At 41.4% G+C, this 24,779-nt stretch overlaps 1 protein-coding gene and 1 non-coding gene across 15 annotated transcripts in view; both read right to left on the bottom strand.

The window, feature by feature from the left end:
• Window positions 1-24,779, bottom strand: part of CASK (calcium/calmodulin dependent serine protein kinase) — a 998,363-nt gene that overhangs the window by 694,094 nt on the left and 279,490 nt on the right. The gene's annotated exons all lie outside the window — the stretch shown is intronic.
• On the bottom strand, window positions 22,754-22,861 carry LOC130039438 (U6 spliceosomal RNA). The gene has a single exon (XR_008794867.1). It is a non-coding gene; the product is annotated as a U6 spliceosomal RNA (small nuclear RNA).

Here is a 24,779-nt window from a genome sequence, read left to right as displayed (position 1 = left end):
TGCCTTGCACACAGCAGACCTGGGTTTGGTTCCCAGCATCTCATATGGTCCCCTGAGCACCGCCAGGAGTAATTCCTGAGTGCAGAGCCAGGAGTAACCCCTGTGCATCACCGGGTGTGATCCACAAAGCAAATAAATAAATAAATAAATAAATAAAAATAATAAAATGCAACCCAAATTATGTGACAGGTAAACATTTCATAGTCCTACATATCACTACTATAAATAATTAGTTTGAATGACTAAATTATATGTTGCTATTATTAGTTTCATGGACCATTAAAAGAAACAAATATTCTCATGGTCCTAGAAAATGTCTAATTATTTACAGTAAATGATGCCTAGAAAGAGCAAACAATGGCATTTTTAAATAAAAATCAACATTAAATGGATCCTGTAATAATATTATTTGTAGTAGGAAACCTTTTTTTCTGCTCTTTCAACCTATCAGCTCAAAATAAATTTTATTTGCTGATAGAAGTTGCACTAATAAGGCACCTTAAAGTAACCTGAGTTCTGAGAATGTTTCTAATTTAGAACAAGTCGCAAACCAGTGAAATTCGGTTATCTATTATGCAAAAGATGTCCAGGAAAAGTTTCTAAAAATCTTCTCGTGTATGCAAAACCAAACAATGGGCAAAATTCACTGCCTGGTTGTCAAGGTGAGACTTGAAATGCTAAGTAATTAATTTTGGGGAAGTAGTCAATGCAGAGCTAAATTTCATAAGGACTGACTTTCTTATTTAGTAATATGTGTGTGTGTGTGTGTGTGTGTGTGTGTGTGTGTGTGGTTTTTGGGTCACACCTGGCAGTGCCCAGAGGCTACTCTTGGTTCTGTGCTCAATGGATCATGTGCGGCTAGGAATGGAACCCAGGCCTCCTGCAAAGTCTGAGCTCAGGCCACCAGCCTACGTTGGTGAACACTCTAAGATCAGTTCGATAGAAAAAGGAAATCAACTTCTTTTAAAGATAATTCTCTAGTCCTGCTGATATGAAAGTAGGATTGATAATTACAACTCTGAAGCAAAGTCTTAGTGAGAATTTTCTATAAGATAAAAACAGTACAAACAGAGTTATCTCTAGGCAACCTGGATTTTGCAGAAACACTAAATGGGCTAATTATTTTCACTCTTCTGAAATCTTAATGGATTTTTATTAGATATTAAAATACACTGTGATCTTTCAATAAGGGAAGCTCGGGTGCATTTACTAATGGAACAGAATACTCCACATTAAGTAGAATCTCAAAGACAGATGATAACATGATATGACAAATAAATGGTTTTTCAGAAAAGTAGAAGCAAGAACAAATCAGAGGACTAAGATTCTTTTAGTCAAGATGTTCTAGAATCATGCAAAGTGGGACTAAGTGCATTTTAAAAGCATGATACACTTTCCTCCCTCAGAGAGTATTACTGAAAATAAAGGAGCCCATAACAAAAACCACTATAGAAGGAAAGGGTAGGTTAATAGTTCAGTACTTATTTAAAATAGAAAGACAGGGCTGGAGAGATAGTATAGTGAAATAGTACAAGCACTTGCCTTGCACGCATTTGACCCTGGCTTTATCCCCAGTACTACATATCGTCATCTGAGCACTGCCAGGAGTAAGTCTTGAGTGTAGAACCAGTAGTAAGTGCAGAGCAACACCAGGTATGAAAAGAGTAATCCCAGGTGTGACCCCAAAACAAAATTATATATATGTATATGTAAACAATTTAATGTCTAACTTTGCATCACTAAAAATATATAAAAATGTTGAATTTTAAATGTCAGCAAGTTAAAGCCATTAAAAGAAAAATATTCTAAGTGACTAGCTTACCTGTGGCTGGAAAAAAATTTTCTATTACTGAAACAACAGAAATACCTACACAGAAAAATATCTAGATTTGACCTAAAATTAGAGACTTTTTGGGTCAAATTAACAATAAAATAAAACAAAAAGGATGAAATATTCAAAATAGATATCATCTATTAGAAAACCTTTTATACCAGGCACCAAGAGATACCATGTAGGATAACACTGGTTTGTCTTTTCTGCCTTGCCACAGGGAGCTTGGGTTTATTGGGTTACTCCCATCACAGTGCTCCAACTCCTCTGTGTTTATTTGTAACCTCTTTCTTTGTGCTCTGCTTCAATCACCTTTATCTCCTAATTAGACTGTTAACTTGTAAATATTGCTTTTCTCTTCTCCTTAAGTCCTTTGCATAGTTAACTCAGAGCAATGTCCTTTTTGTATATACAGAGGAAGACAGTTAATTCTATGCTTTTGTAACTTGGGAGTTAATTAGCTCCGAATGATATTCACTCCTGGAGCATCTGTTCTCTCTACTTAAGCCTCAGTTGCCCTTACTTCCTAGCACCCTAAAAGCAGGTTCCTAACAAGGGACTGGATGGACCCGGGGCAAGCTGTGAGCTGCCCTGGCATCGAAATGGGCCAGGCCAAAGCACCATAGTACTTAACTATAAGTTAAGAGCATGGTCATGGACAAATTCAGTCATGATCCAAAAAGTGCAACTAGATAGGACCCTGCTAGGGTTAGGAAAGATTAATCTGGCCTGAGCACTGTAGTCTGAGATCTATAGTGAGATGTCCCCAGAAGAGCCACCCTACAAGCTTAATATATATCTTACTGTGTCCATACAAAATAACAAATATTAAGACGTAGAATTAAGATATTAATAAAAGATGTTAATTAATTTATTGGACTAAGGAAAGGAGAAACACTCCTAAGTGGTAATTTGCTTTTGAGCAGAAGAAGGGCTTTCACATGTTAATTGTGCTATCCCCAAAGCTGGGAGTTGGTGAGAGACTAGAGAGAGACCAGGCTTCCAGATGGAGCACATAGAGGATGGGGGAGGGGGACAAGAGGAGACAGGAATGAGGGGCAGTGTCAGACAAGAATGGGGAGCTTAGGGAGATTGGAACAGGTGCGTGGGGAGAATGGAATAAACGGCAACTGATCACCAATCAGCCTGGCGGCCTCATTTCCTCCTTCACCCACCCATGGCATCGGCCATCCCGAGTGGTAAAGTGGCCCGAGACCACCGAACACAGGTGGAGAGAGAGAGCCTTGGGGATTTCCCCAATTGCTTTGTGATTACACAATACCAAAATTTTTTTTTGTTTTTTTTTTTTGTTTTTTGTTTTGGCTATGCTGGACGGTGCTCAGGGCTTACTCCTACCTCTGCACTCATGGATCACTCCTGGCAGACTTGGGAGACCATATAGGGTGCCAGGGATCGAACCTGGGCCGGCAGTGTGCAAGGCTAGTGTTCTATCCATTGTACTAACCTGTACTAACCCTCTGATCATGGTACCACAAACTTTTAAAGAAACCTGCAGCTTTGATCAAAGAATTCTAAATGCAAATAATAAAGTCATTAAAATAAAAATTGGGAATGTGTAGCTCATGTATGAATGAAAAAGGAACTTTTCAGCATTGAAACAACAGAAATGACCACAAGGTGATTTCTACATGCTTTGTGTGTAGGGGACTGTGTTCAAGTGCTGGAATCACAAGTTCTCCTCAGCACCATCAGGATAGGACAAGCATAGAGTCAGGAGTGAACCTTGAGCACTGCCAAGCATGGCTAAAAAGCACAAGAACAAAGGGGAAAAATGCCAAATCTTAAATACTAGTTTTTCAGCTCTTACATATATTGATGCATTCTGCAAAAGTTCTACCTGAAACATGCATAATTCAGTACAAAAGCAAATAGATGGAATAGAAGAAGGAAAATGTGATCTAAGCGGAGCCTCTCACTCATATTAATTTTGTTTCTGGGAGTGCTCAGTGGGAGAGGGCATGCTTCACATATGTAAGGCCATGGGTCCCATGCATGGCTCCCAAAACTACTATGCGGTTGGTCTAGTGAATGAATAAAGAACCAATATAAGATGGGTTTTGGAAAAAGGCTTTCAATTATGGTTCTGATGATGATACAGCACAATCTTTTTGCTTTAGCAGGCTGTTCAGTTATTTCAGGAGCAACAGTTAATGGTGACAGTTCTAGTCTGGCTTGGCAATTGCAATATAATATTTCATTAATTAACAAAAGTTTTCAAAGGCCAGAAAGATTTAACAGGATGTAAGGCACTTGTCTTGCATGTGGTTTTTGTAGCTGTGACCCAGGGTGATGCCACATAAGATGCCACAAGCACCACCAGGAACCACTCCTGGGCATAGAGCCAGGAGTAGTTTCTGAACATTGCCAAGTGAGATGCAACTCTCCCCCAAACTACAATACACAACATTTAAAACATACGAAAAGGGAAAAATAAAACAAAACAGGCAGGTTACCTCTTACCATGATGGAACAGATGTCAATGTTCTAACCCTACTTGCTTAAAAGTTCTCTTATAACTGGGCTGGAGCAATAGTACAGCAGGGAGGGCAATTGCCTTGCATGTGGCCTACCCGGGTTCAATCCCTGGCATCCCATATGGTCCTCCAAGCACTGCCAGGAGTAATTCCTGAGTGCAGAGCCAGGAATAACCCCTGAGTATGGCTGGATGTGACCCAAAAGACCAAAAAAGTTCTCTTATAACCATACATAATCCAAAAAGTTAACACTACAAAAACTTCTCTGGGGTAGAATCTTTCCAATGGTAGGGTCTATGATTGATGTGTAATTTCTGTTTTTTTTTTTTGGGTCACATCCAGTGATGCACAGGGGTTACTCCTGGCTCTGCACTCAGGAATTACCCCTGGCGGTGCTCGGGGGCCATATGGGATGCTGGGAATCAAACCCGGGTCGGCCATGTGCAAGGCAAATGCCTTACCCACTGTGCTATTGCTCCAGCCCCTTGATGTGCAATTTTATACTTTCACAGCATGCACGTGTATAACAAGATAAGTTACTTGGTTGTTTAAATCATACAAATAATATCTTGCAAGCATATCGTTTTGTAAAGGATCTACTCAAATTACGTTTATCTGTATTGATCCATACACGACTCATTCATTCATTTTCAGGGCTACTCCATGTTGTATTTGCAAATCAACAAAGGTTCAACTCTCTATTTCCATGCTCAGCGGGGCATTGGGTACTTTCCACTCTTTGCCTATTAGAAACCCTACTCACGAAGTTTCTTCTATACCCTGTACATGCATGTGCTTTCTCTATGGTTGACACCTACAAGTGGAAATGCTTGATTGTAAGGGAATTTGGATTTTCAGCTCATTTGAGATTTGATATATCACTTTCCAGAGATTTTATAAATCTATACACCTAATCCCCCACATGTTTAGATGTGAGTTCCTGTTTATCCACTGATACACAGATTTAGCAGATTCACTATTTTTACCCAACCTGGCAGGTGTGAAGTGGCAGCTTCCTGTGACTTGGATCTGTACCTCTTTGTTAAGAGCCTCCCCACCTGTGCTATTGTGCCCATTCTGGTTTCTTCTTGGCTGAGGGGCATGTTAATACCTAGGAAACCAGGCTGAAGACAGGCACCATGTCCTTGCTCCAAAGCATAAAGAAAAGGGCAGTTTGTCCTCAGTTTACCCTTCCTCCCAAAGCCTAACACTTCACTTGAAGTTTAGATTTGAAGGCTGAATGGTCCTCTGGTCACCAGATTTCAGGAGATTTTATTGTTCATTATGGCACCCACTGGGCTAGAACATGTCTTCCTCAAAAATTTATGCTTCCCTTTTGTCTATAAGATATCCTTTTTCATTGACCATGAACAAAAGATGGTAGCTCTGAGGATGAGTTCCCATCATCCATCTGCCACGTGGTTACCAATAAAGCTCTTTGTCTCTTGTTTGACTAGCCCACCAATGGTGGTGGCAAAGGCTAGCCAAGTTATAGCTGCACTTCTCCCCGTCCTCTTTCCTTCTTTATAATTTTTTAAATTTAAGTACTGGGATTTACAATACTGTAAATAATACTTTTCATGCATGTATCATACTAGCACCACACCCATCACCAGAGTGCCCGATTCCTTCCCTCCACCAGTGTCCCAAGGACCCCTCCCAGCCTTACACTGGATGGCTCCAATGTAAGCTCATTTCTATAGATGAAAAACACCAGCTCTCAAGACTTGGGCTGTTTATTGCTTGCTTACTGTGTTTCTTTATACTGGACCTAGGGGAAAGATCTCATTTCTTTCTTATTGTGGAGGTAGTGACACCCACACACAGGTAGATAACTGAAGCAAAATTCCTGAACGTCTATAAAACTGTAAATCAATCACTGTATCACTGTATGACTGTCATCCCATTGTTCATCGATTTACTCGAGCGGACACCTGTAACATCTCCATTCATCCCAGCCCTGAGATTTTAGCGGACTCTCCTTCCTCGTCTTTCCCAATGCTGCCCTATTGGAGGCTCTTTCAGGGTCAGGGGAATGAGACCCATTACTGTTACTGTTTTTGGTATACTGGACATGCCACGGGTAGCTTGCGAGGCTCTGCCGTGTGGGTGGTATACTCTCAGTAGCTTGCCAGGCTCTGAGAGGCATATATATATTTCCCTTAAGTACTAAGCTAAGTTTTTTTTTTATTCAAAAACAGTCTCTTTCTTGGGACCAGAGAGATAGTACAGTGGGTAGGGCACTTGCCTTGCATAAGGAAGACCTGGATTAGATCCTCAGCACCCCATTTAGGCCACTGAGACCACTAGAAGTGATCCCTCAGTGCAGAGTCAGGAGTAAGCCCTGAGCACAACCATGTGTGAACAAAAAACAAAAACAAAACCTGTGTATTTCTCTTTTTGTACGCATATAAATAAAAAAATAAGTCTGAATAAATCTAAGGTAATACATTTGAAAACTGATGTGAAATAGAAACATTCTACAAATACACAATTTAGCATGTGTGAGGAGAGAAGAATTAAGAAAAAATGTTAGGGAAAATATGAATAGGCTGATAAAAGTACAAAGTGTTTTATCCTAAGAATAAATAGATATGTTATGATAGAAAAAATATATTTTATTTGTTATGATAGAAAATATTACTATGATAGAAAATATTACAATATAGACAATGTTTAAGGATCTAAATAAGTGAATTATTATAATAAAAATCTTTGCATATGTAAAACAATCACCTGAGTAAACACAGAACATTCACTATAAGTGAAATATTAGTTCATTATTTAAAGAGTAAAAAAATTTTTCAGCAATCTAGGACTAAACAGACCTTTCTTAGTCTCGTGGAGGGCAACCATAATCACCATGACTGATATGCCATACTCAGTGGCAAAGTACTGAGAAGCTTGTCTTGATCACTTCTTGTAAAACTGGTTTCGAGGCTACGAGTTCCCTGAACTATTGCCTACTTCTGAAGCTCTGTATCATTCCTTTTAATCTGAATGATTTTTAAAATTCTAGCTAGAGAGAGCATTTTTGGTCAGGTGTTCATTTCATTTAGTTTTTTCACCATGTCACACAAATCTCTTCTGACTTGTTTAGTCTCATTTGAGAGATCTGCTATGAATCTTATGGGCTGAACTTGGACATTAGTTCCTCTTATTGTCCTTGCTGCTTTTAGTATTCTGTATCTGTCTTTGGCTTTTGTCATCTGAATGATAACGTTTGAAGTTTTGCTATTTGCTTTATTTTCACTGGGATCCTTGGATCTTGGTGCTCACACTTCTCAATTCTGGGAAATTTTTAGCTATGATTTCTTTGACTAGTGGTTCTTCATTGTTAATATGAGTGGCAAATAACTTCTACTAGCATGAAACTTTTCTTTTGGTTTTATTTATGTTTTCTGTTGCCAAAAATAACAAGCAAAGCCAAAAATATATGTTTAAATCAATATACCTAGAAATGCCTCCCTTAATATCTACCCCCTGAAAAACCAAGTCATTGAATTTGGGAATAAAATTATCTCATAACTAGCATTCTAGCCATAAAATGTAAGTAGAAATCCTGAGGATTTCTAACACATGGAGTTTGAAACACATTACATGGAGTGTAATCCCATCAATGGCCAAGACTCAGAGACTATAACATCCAGCTCCCAGACGAGACCAGTGCAGTCAGTCTCCTGCCCCTGCGCCTGGCTGTTCCTCGCTGGGGTCCCTTGGAGGGGAGCGGGTTGAGCTTTCCTCCCCACCCCGACCAGGGCTCCGGCAGCCGAAGACCTCCAGGACCAGCCACCACCATGCTGAGACCACTCTCCGCACACATGAAGGTACTGGCAGAGGGACAAAGCCACACGGGTTCTGGGGCCGAGATCTCCAAGCCTACTCGAATTGGAGTCGAGCATCCTCCACCCAGATCCTCCAAATTACAGTAGGCGGGGGTCACACCCACCACCTGGCCCCCTGGTGCCATGTAATCCCATCAACGGCCAAGACTCAGAGACTATAACATCCAGCTCCTGGAACCGTGCGGCCACATTTGCGGCCGCACGACATCTTATCAGGACATCTTTTTATGATATCTTATTATCTCATTCCTACTTTGGACAAACTTGCAGGCTATCGAATGTAGCCTGCCCACAGGGCAGAGTCTGGCAAACTCCCCATGGCGTACCCAATATGCCAAATACCAGTAACAATGATGGGTCTCATTCTCCTAAAGAGCCTTGAATATAATCTCAGGGCTAGGATGAAAGAGACATTACTGGGGCCTGCTCGAGGCAATTGACGAATAACAGGAGTTTGAAATGTTTTGAGAGTACCTACAATAGGTAAACACCCAAGTATAGATTTGCAGAATAATTTAAAAGCAATAGAAAGTCTCCTAGGGGCTGGAGCAATATTACAGCAGGTAGGGCATTTGCCTTGCATGTGGTCGACCCGGGTTCGATTTACAGCATCCCATATGATCCCCCAACCACCACCAGGAGTAATTCCTGAGTGCAAAGCCAGGAATAACCCCTGTGCATTGCTGGGTGTGACCCAAAAAGCAAAAAAAAAAAGAAAGAAAGAAAGAAAGAAAGTCTCCTAAACTGTTAAATATATTAGCATATGTAATGTAATTAAGAATATGCCATTCACTTGGGTGAAGGAATTTTTAAAAGGAGGGTGAGAACTAGGATGATGGTGGTATTGCCCATCTAAGCATAGTCCAGGGGAAGAGTCATGATTAATGAAAAAGGAGGACCAGGAGCCTATTGTCCCTTTGGTAAAGCCATGGCAAGGACAATGATGGGAAGTCTATAACTATTTTTAGGTCAAGGACATTAAACATTATTTCTCTCCTGCAGATTTGCCCACATCCCCACCTGAAATTTGTACTCAACTTTTTCTACTTTGGAGAAGATTGTGTTCTTTCTTGAAACTCGCTTTCTTTCTGTGTGTGTTCACCCTCTCTCTATTTTTCTCTCTCCCCTTTGTCTAGTATTTCTCTAGATAAAACTGTTTTACATAAAAACAGAAAGAAGGGTGGCTGTGGTAGCCAAACTGAGTTCAAGATTATGATTCCATCACTATGTAACCCCAGACAAGCTCTCTTTCCTCTATGGAGGAAGCATGTTTAACAGTAATATCTACTGATGGAGTTGTTATAAGGACTAAATGAATTAATCAATGCACTGGGTAAAGTAAAATAAAACCCTCAAATATGTTATCTCATTGCTCAAATGTCAAGGGAAAGGCAGGGGGAGTAGATAAGATGGATTGGCTAGAAGCTGAAGGTAAATATCAAAAGGAGGAAGAAATACAGTGAAAGCTGGCCAGGATCATATGAGGTAGGAGGAAGTAACTCAAAGAGAGCAATTAACCATTAAGAACCACAATGCCCAGGACAGGAGCAGGAACAGACCCATTCTATTTTGTGCTGTTCTCAACCATACTCCTGAACTTGGGTAAGGAGGAGAATGGGGGCCCCTTGCAGGATGACAGGAGGGCTGTGGAAAGAACGGGATTATGAGTATTTAGCCCTAGAATTGGAGAATGAAGGAAAGAACCAATGATCAAAACTTTGTGCCTGTGAGGGGGGTGAGTGCAGAGAGTGGGAGGTAGTGAGAAGGGGGAATAGTAAGAGGGAGATGGAAAGGAAGAGGTTGAAGGAGAGAGATGGAAAGATAAACAGAGGAAGAGAGATGAGTGAGAGAAGAGGGGCGAGAGGGAGTTCAGTAGGGGAGAGAGAAAAGGGGGGTAGAGAGAAGGCAAGGGGAGGAGAGGACAAATGAACAGGACTTCTGAAGAATGGAGTTGCTAGCAGCAAATTAGGAGAGAGGAGGGTTTCTAATGATCACAGCTCTCATGTGGAATAGATAACCAGTGAGTGGGCTCTTTGCTAAGGCAGCCAAGCATTTGGTTTGTTTTTAGGCCACACCTGGTGGTGTTCAGGGCTTACTTCCGGCTCTGGACTCAGGGATCATTCTCGGCAGTGCCCTATGGGGTCCCAGGGGTCAAACTTGGTCAACAGTGTGCAAGGCAATTGCCCTGCCTGCTGTCCTTTTGCTTCAGCCCCTGATCAAGCATTTTAAGAACTTAAAAGTTTGAATCAGGAGCCCTTTAGAGTTCCTTAACTTCTACATTTAGGGTTTCATTTTTTTCCTCTTTACATTTGATGTTTCAGGATGTTCAATGCCATATTCTATTGAGTAGTGACCAAGGGTCTCCTGCCACCAGGTACTCAAATGGCAATGCGCTCAGAGCTGCTCAGATGTGTGAAGGTGGCAGGAAGGAAGTTGTGGGGCCCATTTAATCATCCCTAGCAGTTTCCTGAATTGTCTTAGGTAGCATGTATCTCGGCTGCTCTTGCTGGCACACAGTAGGCTTGCTTCAGATGCATCACTAGAGAGGCTTATGAACTCACTCTAAAAGTGTTAGAAATGATCACTCTGGATAAGAATTGCATGCTGAAAGTAGGTAAAGGAATGAGCATGATGACCTCTCAGTACCTATACTGAAAATCATAATGCCCAAAAGGCGAGAAAGAAAGAAGAAAAGTGTCTGCCATAGAGACAGTGTGGGGTGGAAGGGGGCTGGCCAGAGGGAAACTGGGACATTGGTGGTGGGAAATGTACATTGGTGGAGGGATAGGTGTAGGAAAATTGTTTGACTGAAACCCAATCATGAACAGCTTTGTAATGGTGCATCTCAAGGTGATTCAATAAAAAGGACTCATTTAAAAATAATAAAAATCTGGATGGATTCTGGGAGGTCAGTGGCATTTGTGGTAGGTGCTCCAATTTCTTTGACATCTTCCTGACCCTGGGCTTGTTCTTTCAACCCAGCAGATTGCCTCACTGCATTCTGATATGGGAACAAGGCTCTCATCAGACTGAAAAACTCACTCCATAGCCTGTACTCATGCCGCTGAGAAGAGCACGGGAAAGCTGAGTGCTCTAATCCGGATGTACTTTCACATTTGACCCGACAACATGTCTTCCACAAAAGTTGTGGGCAGTGCTATGACAGGCCCTTCATAAGGCATTTCCTTTTTATGTTTCCTGCTCAGTTACTTACTAAGACTTTCTATTCCCTGTCCCCTTCCCCACAAATCCTTTGTTTTTTTCCTTTCCACCGTCTTCGCTCCCCCAATTCCTTTTGGTGCTTCATTTTTCTACTTTATCTTTTATTTTCCCTGGTCATAATTTAATGCTCTTTTTCTCCTGTGTTTGGTGCCCTTGATCTGGCTGAAGTAGAAATGTTTCTTATCTTGTGGACAGCGAGTCTGGACTCAAGAGAAAAAAAAGTATTTCCTCTACATCGAAAAACAACTTTCAGCTGGCTGCAAAGGGAACTGATGAGGTTTGCATGCATGTTCACATTCAGTTCCCCTTTGTGGCCAGTGAAGCTTGAAAAACATTGGAACACACAGGTCAGCACTTGTGGGGACCCATTAGAGGTTCAAATATATGGGGCAAGGAGGGAGTGGAGTCAACTGAGCAAATGTGAGTCTCATGCTCCAACAGTTTGTACTCAGCAGCCTGCATACAGTAAAACCTTGAGTAGCACTGCAGCACTGTCCTCCCATTGTTCATCGATTTGCTCGAGTGGGCCCAGTAACGTCTCCATCGTGAGACTTGTTACTGTGTTTGGCATATTGAATTTTTCACAGGTAGCTTTCCAGGCTTTGCCGTGCAGGCGAGATACTCTCGGTAGCTTGCTGGGCTCTCCTAGACGGGTGGAGGAATCGAACTAGGCTCAGCCGGGCTGGCTAAGTGCAAGGCAAACACCCTACCGCTGTGCCATCGCTCCAATAATTAATAAAATGTAACGGTTTAGGTGCTTTCTTAGCATGCAGACAAATATGATTCCATCTCTGATGCCCCGTGTCCTCCTTGCACCCCCAGGAGAAACCCCTGAGCACAGAACTAGGAGTGGCCCTTGAACACTGCTGGTGCGTCCCAAACCCCCAAAATAAAATAAGATAGAGCTATACTCACTAATCATCGTAGCACTCAATATAGAACTTAGACTAATATTCTGAAAACAGGAAAGAAAGGGAGAAGCAACATACACAGGATAAAAAGTCCCAATAAAATAGAATGGGTTCATGATACATTTTGGGGGTAGGGTTGGGTTTGGGGCCATAACTAGCAATGCTCAGGGGATATACTCCTGGCTCTGCACTTCGGAATTACTCCTGGCATTGCTTGGGGGACCATATGTGATGTTGGAGATTGAAACCAGGTTGTACCTCTCCAGCTCCTCGGGATACTTTAACAACATTTTTTATTATTTAGAAATTGAAAAAGAGGGACTTTAAATTTTGTTTTGTTTTGTTTTAGGGCTGGAGCGACAGCACAGCCGGTAGGGCGTTTGCCTTGCACTCAGCCGACCCAGGTTCGATTCCTCTGTCCCACTCTGAGAGCCCGGCAAGCTACCGAGAGTATCCTGCCTGCACGGTACAGCCTTGGCAAGCTCCCCGTGGGGTATTCTATATGCCAAAAACAGTAACAACAAATTGTCACAATGGAGACGTTACTGGTGCCCACTCGAGCAAATCAATGAACAATGTGAGGACAGTGTTACAGTGCTTTTTAAAGGAAGGGGCTATCTTCAACAAGGCTTACTCCTGGCAGTGCTCAAGAGACCTATGTTGCTCTGGGGATTGAATTGGGGTCGGCTGTGTGTGAGGCAAGCACCTAAACACCTGTGCTCTCTCTCCAGTTCCCAAAATGACACTTTCAAGATCAAAGTGGGATATAGCGTGCTTCCCTTTGCAATGGAAATTTTCCAAGAAAGAGTGGGACCTGAGGTATACATCTTTTGTTATCTTGTAAGGAAAGAGTCAAGGCACTATGGTTTGAGGGGAAAAGACATAAATCTAGTGAGAATGTCACAACTGCAAGGACACTAGAAAAAAAATCTAGTAGATTCAAAAGAATAGTCTCTGCAGTTTCTCCTGTCCAGAGTTAAAGTCTGGGGCTGGAGAGATAGTACAGTGGGTAGGGCACTTGCCTTGTACACGGCCTACCTGAGTTTGATCCCCAGCACCCCATTTCATCTGCTGAGCCTTCCAGAAGTGATACCTGAGCACCACAGAGCCAAATGTAAGCCCTAAACACTGTTAGCTGTGCTCCCCAAACCAAACAAAAAACCCAAATGAATAAAATTTTAAATTTTAATAAATAGTCACAGTCTTCGCCTGTCCCCCCTGGTGGTGGCGACATGGTGGCCTGCATCTTTTCGCGCCTAATGAACAGCCAGGTATGAGACTGCATTGACAAGGCACGTTGGGCCTCGTGGGATGGGGGGTGGAATTAGCCCTGCTCCTGCCATGACAATGCTCTGGGTTGCCACCCTCAAATACCTCCTCCGGCTTCTGAACAACTATGATCCCAGAGGCACACAAACAAATCTTGGAACTCAGGGACTTTTGGCAGTAATCCCTCTAGGTTTATTACTAAAATATTAGAAATCCAAACTCGCATGGCCACTATTGTGGCCACACGACATCATATGCTCTTCATAATCAGCAATAGAAAACAAATTATCTAATGATGTCTTTTTGGCAGATCTGAATGTTGGGGAAAATTCCAAATAATAATATTGGGTCTTTTGTCATAATATTGAATGTCATCAACGGAGAGAGAGAGAGAGAGAGAGAGAGAGAGAGAGAGAGAGAGAGAGAGAGAGAGTAAAGTGTAAATCTGCCACACAGGTGGGAGATGGGTGGGAGGGGGGATATACTGGGGTTCTTGGTGGTGGAAAATGTGCACTGGTGAAGGGACGGGTGTTTGATCATTGTATGACCGACCGAGACTTGAACTGAAAGGCTTTGTGACTGTTCTTATGGTGATTCAATAAATAAAAAAATAGTCAAAGTCTTTGCTCATCCTTGAACAAGACCTTAAGAGCCTTGCAGTGTCCAGAATGCCCTACGGGAACCCTGAAGTCACTCTTTTTTTTTTTTTAAGACACCATGATTTACAAAGTTGTTCATAATAGAGTTGTTTCAGGCATACAATATCCCAACAGAATCCCACCACCAATGTTCCCTTCCTTCCACCAATGTCCTCAGGTTCCCCCCCCCCACCAACTCCCTTGGCAGGCATATAACAAATTAACTTCATATTATTGGTCCAACAAATCTTAAAGGAATGTGGAGCCACTGTGTTCTAAACAATCCCAGGATGAAAGCTCACATGGAGGGCGATGCTCCAGCTGTCCAAACATCCCAGCTGGGGCTTCAGAGGTATGAGTGACGCCATCTTGGAACGTCAGCCTCAGTGAAGGTGCTGGGTGACTAACAAGCTGTATGAATGACAGTCCGGGTGACATGGACAGAAGAATTACCCAACTGGGCCCAAATGTCATTGCAGAATTGAGAGAGAACAAATGGTTACGGGCATAAGTCACCAAGTTGGTATGTGTGTGTGTGTGGGGGGTGTGTATGTGTGATTGTGTGGTCGGTGGTGGTGGTGTATGGGCTGTCACAGCAATAGACAAGTGATGCATAACAAATATTAGTGAAGATGGCTCCAGATATAGGAAGGAGAAGGAAAGAAAGAGTGGAGGGCAGAGAGAGAAGAGAGAGATGAGAAGCAACAGGGGCCAGGAGAGGAGAGCCACAAAGGTCATATTAAGGAATGATAGAGCCAAACGTACAAACCACTCCCAACCACTTTTCAGGGAAGGCTGGGTTGGGATAGGGTTGGGGAGCTATGGGAGGGAACCTGGGAACATTGGTGGTGGGATCAGTGCCACCATGCTGTATGTCTAAAACTCAACTATGAACAACTTTGTAAATCACAGTGCTTTATTTAAAATTGTGGGAAAAAACCCAACAAAAGTAAAAAAATAGTGAAGAGTGTAGATGTTATTATTAACAAGATGACAGCAATTGTATTAATTTTGTTAGCAAAAGAGAGAATGCCTTGAATTACTTTACTTGAAAGATAAGGGGTGTGTGGGTGGGGGGGTAAGAGAGGGAGAGATATATATTTTCCAGATCACTGTAGGGCGAGGAGAAATAGAATTATGGCAGTTTGTAATCAACTGTGTTCTCTTAGGGATAAGCAGCAGCACGTGCTCCCCCTGACGGACATAGTTGAATAGTGAGGCAACCAGTTAGGAGGCATTCTCAGAGGAAGGTAGGAATCCTTTGTTAAGCTGACAAGAGGAAATGAACTAAACTGAGAATCCGCAAGATTTCTCTTGCTCTTTGTTAGGTGAACCACGCATTAAAGCTGTTTTCATCACAAGCCGTTTTAGGAAAAAATGAAAAGATGATGAAAGCTTACACATATTAAATGTCACATTATCTTTTTTTTCCTCACTAGGATAATGTTATGTTTTCCATAGGTGATTTTTTGGGGGGTATACTAGTACAAAATGAAACAACCATTCCATCCCACCCCATACACACACAAAGGACATATACTATTAAAGACGGCTGGGTGGCACTAATTATTTTTTGGCTTTTGGGGTCACACCTGGTAATGCACAGGGGTTACTCCTGGCTCTGCATTCATGAATTACTCCTAGTGGTGCTGGGGGGGGGGGGCATATGGGATGCTGGGAATCAAATCTGGTCAGCTGCATGCAAGGCTAATGCCCTACCTGCTGTATTATAGCTCCGGCCCTGGGTGGCACTATTTTCACTACTTTAGTTGCTTATTAAAAACAGTTTCTGGTGGGATTCCCAGGAATGAAACACCAAACCCAAGGTCTCTTATATGTAAGTCATGTACTCTACCTTGGCCTGTCACCTTAAGGACAGAAACTCATTGTCCACATACTTTTATTCCATCATGATGAAAAAGTTTTTGGAATACTAAAATAAAAATTTTTATAATTTTATTAGAGATTTAATACACTGGACTTTTAAGTTGTTTTCAGTTTCTAGCTGGAGAATAATACAACATGGGCCACTGATGCTTCAATGTCTAAAAGTCTAGGACTGGTAACAGACTGCCCTCTGCTGGCAAAAGTATTGCCAAAGACTCTAAAGAGAATTCTTTGGAGTTTGAAAGACAATCTGAGGCTTCTTCTTTCCAATTTCTCTGTGAGATGATTCTAGAGTTAGGGAATTATAAAGAATTTATACTTCCTGGATTTAATGCTTTATTGTAGGTTTATAAAACAATAGGAGAGGTTTTGGTGGAGGAAAGGGAAGCTCCAAGATGGTACTATTAGAAACCATGACACATATGCTGCAATTTAAGATCTAAAACACTAAAGACTTACTTTAGAGTGATTCCGTAAAATGACCTCTCTAATTTATCTCCATACATCAAAAGATCCTTAAGAAACAACTACCAGGGGGCTGGAGCGATAGCACAGCGGGTAGGGCATTTGCCTTGCAAGGGGCTGACCCAGGTTTGGCTCTTAGCATCCCATATGGTCCTCCAATATCAATTCCTGAGTGCAAAACCAGGAGTAGACTCTGTGCTTCACCGGGTGTGACCCAAAAAGCAAAAAGAGAGAGAGAGAGAGATAGAGAGAGAGAAAATAAAGAAAGAAACAACCACCAACATCATAAGGGCTGGCTGATGCAAGGATCAATTGGTGAATCCTAAAATCCACTGGGAGGAACCACAGAGATAGTACAGGGGTTAGGGTGCTTTAGAAATCTGGCACCAGAAACAAAGAAAAATTCACTGGGAACAAGAGAAACAGTACATTCATAGCATTTCAAGTCAGGACTCTTAAATTACTGATGGATTTCAAAGGGGGAAAAGGTACCTTTACAACAGAGAGTTGTTGGCTAGAGGTTCGACTGAACAAACAAGCAGGTATGTGAGTGAGATACCTTTTGAGCCTTATGCGAAACAATGAGCCCAACTGTGCCACTGCTCAGAATACGGGCTTTGCAGTCTAGGTTCAAACCTATATCCTACAAGAGACAGTTGAGGGGCTGGAGCAATAGCACAACATGTAGGGCATTTGCCTTGCACGTGGCTGACCTGAGTTCGATTCCCAGTATCCCCTATGGTCCCCCGAGTACTGCCAGGAGTAATTCCTGAGTGCATGAGCCAGGAGTAACCCCTGTGCATCGCCGGGTGTGACCCAAAAAGCAAAAAAAAAAAAATACCAGACATTAGATATTACCATCACTGAGTGATTTCTCCTCCACGGACCTAAATGTCCTCCTGGGGATAATGATATTAACAATTGTGTGTGATGCAGGGGTATTTTGGAAATTAAATGAATTTATATATACAAAAAAGTAGGGCTAGAGTGATAGCACAGTGGTAGGGCGTTTGCCTTGCATGCAGCCAGCCCGGCTGAGCCAGGTTCGATTCCTCCGCCCCTCTCGGAGAGCCTGGCAAGCTAATGAGAGTATTCAATATGCCAAACACAGTAACAACAAAGTCTCACAATGGAGACGTTACTGGGCCCGCTCGAGCAAATCGATGAACAACGGGAGGACAGACAGTTTTTATACAAAAAAGTACTTCAGTAATTATCATTTACTATTACTGTGAATTTTCTAAAAGTGGTTCTCAGGAAAGCTTGTTTGTTACGTTAATACCCGGGGATCTCAGTAAGAGACAATGAATATAGAAACTTTCAGGGACTGGTGGTAAGACCTTAGATAAGATTGTTCCTAAAATGGATGCTACTGTCTCCCACCCTAAGGGAGAGGGGACCTGTCCAATGGGAGGTGGAATCAGCTTTCAGTGAGATTGGGATGGTAGCAGCCTTTGGTAGGCTGAGAGTGTGTGTTCTTTCTGTTTGTTTCCTTAAAGTAAAAGAAAGCAGATTTCTAGAAGGGATTTTTTTGTTTCTGAAAAGGTGGCAATAGGCCAAAATATTTGAGAACCCCTAATTTAGATATGTAACTTAACTGCACATTGTATTGAAATCTCTCCTTGCCGTCCCACCTCAAGATAATTTTAACTAGAAATTCAAAAGAAATGACTTGGAATAAAATAGTCAGGTATAGACATTGCATTTTTATTTCCCTAAATCTCACTTCAACGTCAAGTGGTCGATTCTTACTTAGGGCATAAATCTGTGCGTGAGTTTTACGGCGATATGGTAGCCCACATTATTTTTAGAATTTCATCTTTGAATGCTTAATTTTCAGAAAATTGCATCTACTTTTGGCTTTTCAAAGAGAAATATATATATATATATATATATATATATATATATATACACATACATAGTACGAGCCAGACTCATATGTATTGAAATTCTAAGTTCTACTACTGTTAAAATATATTTTGTTTCATCAAATTCAATGCTAATGTTTCTTTCCTCCCCTTAACCTGTTCACTTCTAGTCTGTTTTCCAGTTGACACCTCTGAGATCATTCCAGGTTTCCTGCTTTGGAGCTTTTCTGCTTCTACCAGACAACTTTTATCCCAGACGTTCAAGTGAAAATCCAAAGGGAGTTTTAATACAGCTTTGATGGTGAGGTCTATTCACATTTGCTGTTTAGACTTTTTTTTCAAAGCTAAAACTTTTCTGTGCCATGATAAATTTTTTAACTTTTGGCTAATTTCTGCAGTGATTGAATATTTCTTGAGGGAAAGAGTCCAATGGTTTGCTGAGAAATTAGCTCTTATGAGGCAAGAAGAAAGAGGGTCTTTGTACCTTAGTTGAGGGAGAGATGTCCAGGATCAGAGCTGTTTATACTAGGCAGGGAGGGGCCTGATAGCAGCACAGCTGGAAACAAAGCTGTGGCCAGACACCACATCCTGAAGAGGGTGAAAGCTTTGCAAGTCCTGAGCAAGGCCAAACTTGGAGTAAAGGGTCTGCGCTTCACTCCTAAGGCCGGGTGTGCAATGAAACAATGATACTTTGAAAGTGATATTTTGGGGGGGGGGGTCACACCCAGTGATGCACAGGGGTTACTCCTGGCTCGTGCACTCAGGAATTATTCCTGTAGTGGTGCTCGGGGGAACATATGGGGTGCTGGGAATCGAACTCAGGTCAGCCACGTGCAAGGCAAATGCCCTACACGGGTCAGCCACGTGCAAGGTGTGCTCTCCGGCTCCAGCCCCCGCTGAAAGTGATATTCTAATATGGATGAAGGTATGTCTTCTCTTCCAGCCTCCCAATAACCCTGAGCTCCGGATTGGTTAGAAGGAGCCTCTCAAAGATCAATGGTAGCCAGTTCAGATATTATCTTGGAGAATCTCACTGGTTGGTGCCCAAAGGTTCAGGGCTGTCCTGGGTCCTCGGGTTCTGGGTCTAAAGGAAGTGGATAGGGAACACTAATCTAACCTCAAGATTCCGTGGTCTCTCATGCACTCCTTCTGTCCACCGCTCTCTGCGGCTGTCAAAATAAATGACCACAGACCTGTGGTTTGAACTATTCTTACAGAATTATTTCAAACGAATTCTGGGGCCAGAGTTAAAAATAACGCTTAATAGACATTTTAAAAAGTTCTTAAATTTCCTCCAAAAGCAGGAAATTTAGCACATGGTAGGATTTATATTCTGGGGGAACGAACATTTCAAAGAATGAATCAGAAGAATTCTTAGATCAGTATTTGGCAGATGATAAAGGAAGAAATTAGAATTGTTAGGCAAGAGTCTTTGAGCATACATACCAGAAAAACTTTGAAAAGAAGATGGAGGGAAAAGTGAATGAGAACCACAAAAATCTTTGTTGACACGAATGAGAAATGTCCGGAGGGTCATTTTTACTGAGAACTCCCAATTCTTGAAATTACTGCTTGACAAGTAACTGATATTTCTGCTGCTTACCCTTTTCTGCCAATGGCTACCTTAGAAAGCCATAAATAAAATGCCCTCATATTTCAATTAGGAAACTAAAAAATCAAGTCATAAAAGAATTTATACTGATACTGCTGGGATAAAAATTAGCTAAATATAGGCCACATTTTTCAGATAGGAAAAAAAAAACTGGCTTGATTTCTTCCATCGTCAAGTCTACCTCCAATTCCATTCTTCTCTAAATGACTTCAAACTTTTATTGTTCTATGTAATTCCTTACTGGAACATGAAAAAAATGTTGAACTAAAATTATAGTGATTCTAGAAGCCAAATTACTCTGCAATCAATAACCATGTAACCCTGGATAAGTCACTGTTCTTAATGAAATGCTGTCAAGTACTGCATTTCTGTCAAGTACTTATATAAGCCTTGTATAACTGAAAACCAAGCACAAAATTTGTAAGTCTACAATTGTACCTCATGGTGTCTCACTAATAAAAAAATAAAATGCTTTCTGAAAAAAAAAATAAAACAAAACAACAACACAAAAAGAGTGCTCAGGTTCTTGTCCTCAAGATTGACAGCCAAGATTGAAAGTCAAGACTGAAAGCAGAGGTCCAAGGAAAGATGGCCCAATTCAGTAAAAACTTTATTTGAAGAGAGGAAGGGTAGGTAAAAAAGGAGTCTTCTAAAGCAGCATGGGGTCTTCTAAAGCAGGATGCTTAGAAAAGGTGCAAAAGCTCTTGCTCTTGTTTTCCCTCTGGGGCCATTCTCTTTAGAATCTCACCCTATTCATATCCTTCCTGCCTCTATGACAAAACACCCGAGTATGCGAGTATGCGACAGCAGAATAAACAGAACAAAGATCCAGGTCCCCAGGTACTTCTCATTTTGGTTTTTGACCAAAATACTAGCAAACACCAGGAAGAATTTATGAAAACAACATGAAGTAAGTCTGGGGTGTTATGAGGAAGAGCAGAGCATTCCTATAAATTTTAGATGCAGATTTCCTGATAACCAAAATGCTCAGGCTTAACACAATTGAGTTTCAGTTCTCGTTTTTTTTCCAGACTCTCACAGGTTTAAGTACCCAAGTAAGGGGCATGGTTCGTGATGTGGGTCTGGTTCCTCAGCTGTGCACATGGAGCTGTCATCTCATTACCAGTTCACAGACTGATTAAACAATCATATATATATATGTATATCTATATATCTGTTTTCACAATATCTTATATCGTAATTGAATGGCTTATGGCCTATTTGAATCCGAGGCAGAGCTGGTTTTCTCATGGAGAACTTCCTAGGATTCCCCCAATTCATTTGCAAGGAACCCAACAAAGTCCTAATTTGAATCTGAATAGAAGCATCCTAAAGGCAATTCCTAGAATTAATTTACAATGGCTTAGTTCATTTTTAGTCAAATGGGACCCAGACCTCTGCTTTTCACGCTGGTGCCTTTAAGTATGCTCATTCTGCAGCTCTGGCCTCACTTCTTTATCCATGAACTAAGGGATTTCTACCCAGAGAGGATCCCGAAGTTTTTCAGTTTTCTGAAAAGCCACTACAGGTAAAAACCCTTTAAATTCTTCCCTCTTTCTTCTTCTTCTTCTTTTGCTTTTGGGTCATACCCGGTGTTGCACAGGAGTTACTCCTGGCTCTGCACTCAGGACTTATTCCTGGCAGTGCTCAGGGGACCACTTGGGCTGTTGGGACTCAAATCCGGGTTGGCTGTGTGCAAGGTAAATGCCCTACCCACTGTGCTATCGCTTTAGCCCCCTCCCTCTTTATTCTTGAGAAAGATGAATTGCATATTACCATGATGCCCCAAAGTAGAGAGAGAGTAAGAAGGAAGGTGCCTGCCACTGAGGCAGGGGTAGGATGAGGTGGGGGTGGTGGGAGGGATACTGGGGATATTGGTGGTGGAAAATGTACATTAATGGAGGGATGGTGTCAATCATTGTATGACTGAAACTCAATCATGAAAGCTTTGTAACCATCTCACAGTGATTCAGTAAGAAAAAAGATGAATTGCATATTGACATGATTTTACAAACACATTTTTATTAATTGTCTATTAGGTTCTACGGTATGGGTCCCTTGACCACTGTATTATAGAAAATGAACTAAGCAAAGGTGTTTAAACTCTTCAACTTTACTTTAGGCAAGTATGCTAATCAAGCTGAGGAACATAACTAGTTTGAGATCTTAAGGAAGTACTATGGATAAATTGTCTACTGACTTCCTCCTACAAAAATAGAGAAATGAGGTTTTTTGGGTTTTTTTTGTTTTTTTGTTTTGAGGAGGTAGTTGCTACATTTACTGTAACAATTGAAATTCTTCATTACTCTGTTTAATTTCCTTTTCCCACTTTAGTTGTTCTCATGTAAGAATCTATATGCACTGCCTAAAACTGAAGAATACTGGAAGAGTGGTGATATAGTCTGAAGTTGAGCCCTGGACAAAGGAACCTTGCTTTGTCATCCAGGTAAGACTCATCATTGTTAGCTTGAAAGTCAATGCCATCCAACGTCCAACAGCACCCAATTTTTTTACATTTTGTGATAGGGGTATTAGAATAAGTAGCATAATAATGATGTGAGTTAGTAAGTAAAATTATAATAATTTTTGTGGGACTTTTTTTGGGTGTTAAATGATCAGAAACACATGAGCTTGATGAGGATCTACTACTGAGAATACTAACCTGGGGACGCTTTTCTGGAGAGCAATATTAAAAATGTAACAATTTTCTATGATTTCTTTCTTTTTGAAAATATTTGCACGCCACTTTTGCTCAGGGAACATACTAATCTTCTCTGTTTCGTTCCAATTTTTAAGTCTGTGCTCTCAAAACAAGCATTTTCTATGGTTTCCTAAGCTTTGCCCTATTTTCCAAAGTTTGGAAATTACCAGGCAGTTTTAGTCAGTTCCCTTTAAAAGGGTACCTAAAGAGTAGGTATGAGTTTGCCATTGGGGAGCCTGTCAGGTGAGATGGTTAAGTTTGTGTACATTTGTCGGTGTGACAAAGAAAAAGCAGGGTGATGGTAATGTATGATATAAGATACTGGATTCTGTGAGGTGGTCTAGTTAAAGAGAGAAGAAAAGAAAGGAATCCCAGTTAAGAGTACAGAAACCTTTTTTTTACAGGTTTCAGTTCATAGTGCATTCTGTACATAGGTAGTTTTCAAACCAAGGCAGGGGCAAGAAATTTTCTTATGCCATAATTCTAAAAGGAAGCTCCGTCTCTTATGTGAAATCATGGTCTCAATTGCATTTTGCAATGGGTTACATTCGATTAGGTCTTAGATATTTATAGCGGGAGATACAGACACTACAGAGTTTCTAAATGGCTGCATTGCCCTGGCTTCAGGTACCCACTCACTGGGAAGCACAGTGTTAGCCAGTGCTCAGGTTCTTGTCCTCGGACCATCAAGATTCAAAGCCCTGATGGGAAACTGAGAAGTCTGAATTCAAGAGAAACTTGACTCAAAGAAAGGAAGGGAAGGGCCTCAAGGATGGGGTCCTGGGGTTTCCTTTACGTATTAACTGGGCAAATACCACGCTTGAGGGTCATTTCATTCACAGAAATGGCAGCCTCGGCACCCCTAGGTTAGCAGGATGACAGGGAAAGGCAAAAAGCCCTTTTTTAAAAAAATGGGGGATGGGTGAGAATTCCCCAAAGTGCTTACGATGAGCTAGAGGGGTTGAGGGAGAACAGGATGTTTGAGAGGATTATCCTGGGTGCTTATGCTTGGGAGTTCTTCTCCGGGGCCATTCTCTTCCTAATTTCACCCTATCTCAACCTGCATGCTGTAACAATAGGAATCCCTTTCCCAGTTTAAAAAAAAAAATCTGCTAAGAGAAGAACCCAACAAAGACTATAGCAAATGTTAATGAAGGGTCTCTGTGTTTGAATTTAGAGACTGCCCAGTTTAAGCTTTCAAATCTGGAGGTGGGATCTGGTAGGTTGTTTGGTTTACAATTACAGTTCAATGTGCTGTAATTACAGTAACAGTGTATTGGTGGGGAGTGGGGGAGAGAGCACAAAATGTTATGGACTCTAAGATACAAAGACTCATTCCATGATTCTGAAGAAATGTAGAGAGTGAAATAGTTCTGAAGGGTGTGAGCATGTAAGAATCTCTGAAGGAGAATGATATCATTCTGCAACTCCTTACTCCAGACTGTAGTAGAGAAGGCGGTGCTTTGAAAGCTATGATTTTCACAATCACAGAGAAACAGGGTGCTTTTTGAATACAGCACATGATTATTAATTGACCCAGAATCTAGTGACTTTTCTTTGTTATTCTCATGTGAAAGAGAAAAGGAATGAAAGGGAGATTTATGACTTAGCGATGCTTCAGTTGAAGCAAGAGGGACTTAAAACTAAAACATTAAGAAAAAAAGCAAAACACCTGTGTCTGTGCTTCAACGAAAATGCTTTCTAAAGAAAATCTGAAGAAACAATTTACACATAAAGACACATGAGGGCGCTCTAACCAATGAGCAAAGCACATACAGTTTTGACCGAATTTTATTTTATTTTATTGCTTTTTGGGTCACACCTGGCGATGCACAGGGGTTACTCCTGGCTCTGCACTCAGGAGTTACTCCTGGCGGTGCTCAGGGGACCATATGGGATGCTGGGAATGCATATGGGATGCAAGGCAAACGCCCTACCTGCTGTGCTATCTCTCCAGCCCCTGACCGAATATTAAACGTACTTGAACTATACTTTAGCATTAAATATTTAAAATGAGAAATTACAGATGTCCTTA

The sequence above is a fragment of the Sorex fumeus genome, unplaced genomic scaffold, assembly GCF_029834395.1.
Source record: "Sorex fumeus unplaced genomic scaffold, SorFum_2.1 ptg000086l, whole genome shotgun sequence".
NCBI classification, from domain to species: domain Eukaryota; kingdom Metazoa; phylum Chordata; class Mammalia; order Eulipotyphla; family Soricidae; genus Sorex; species Sorex fumeus.
This window is presented reverse-complemented; position numbering and strand designations above follow the sequence as displayed.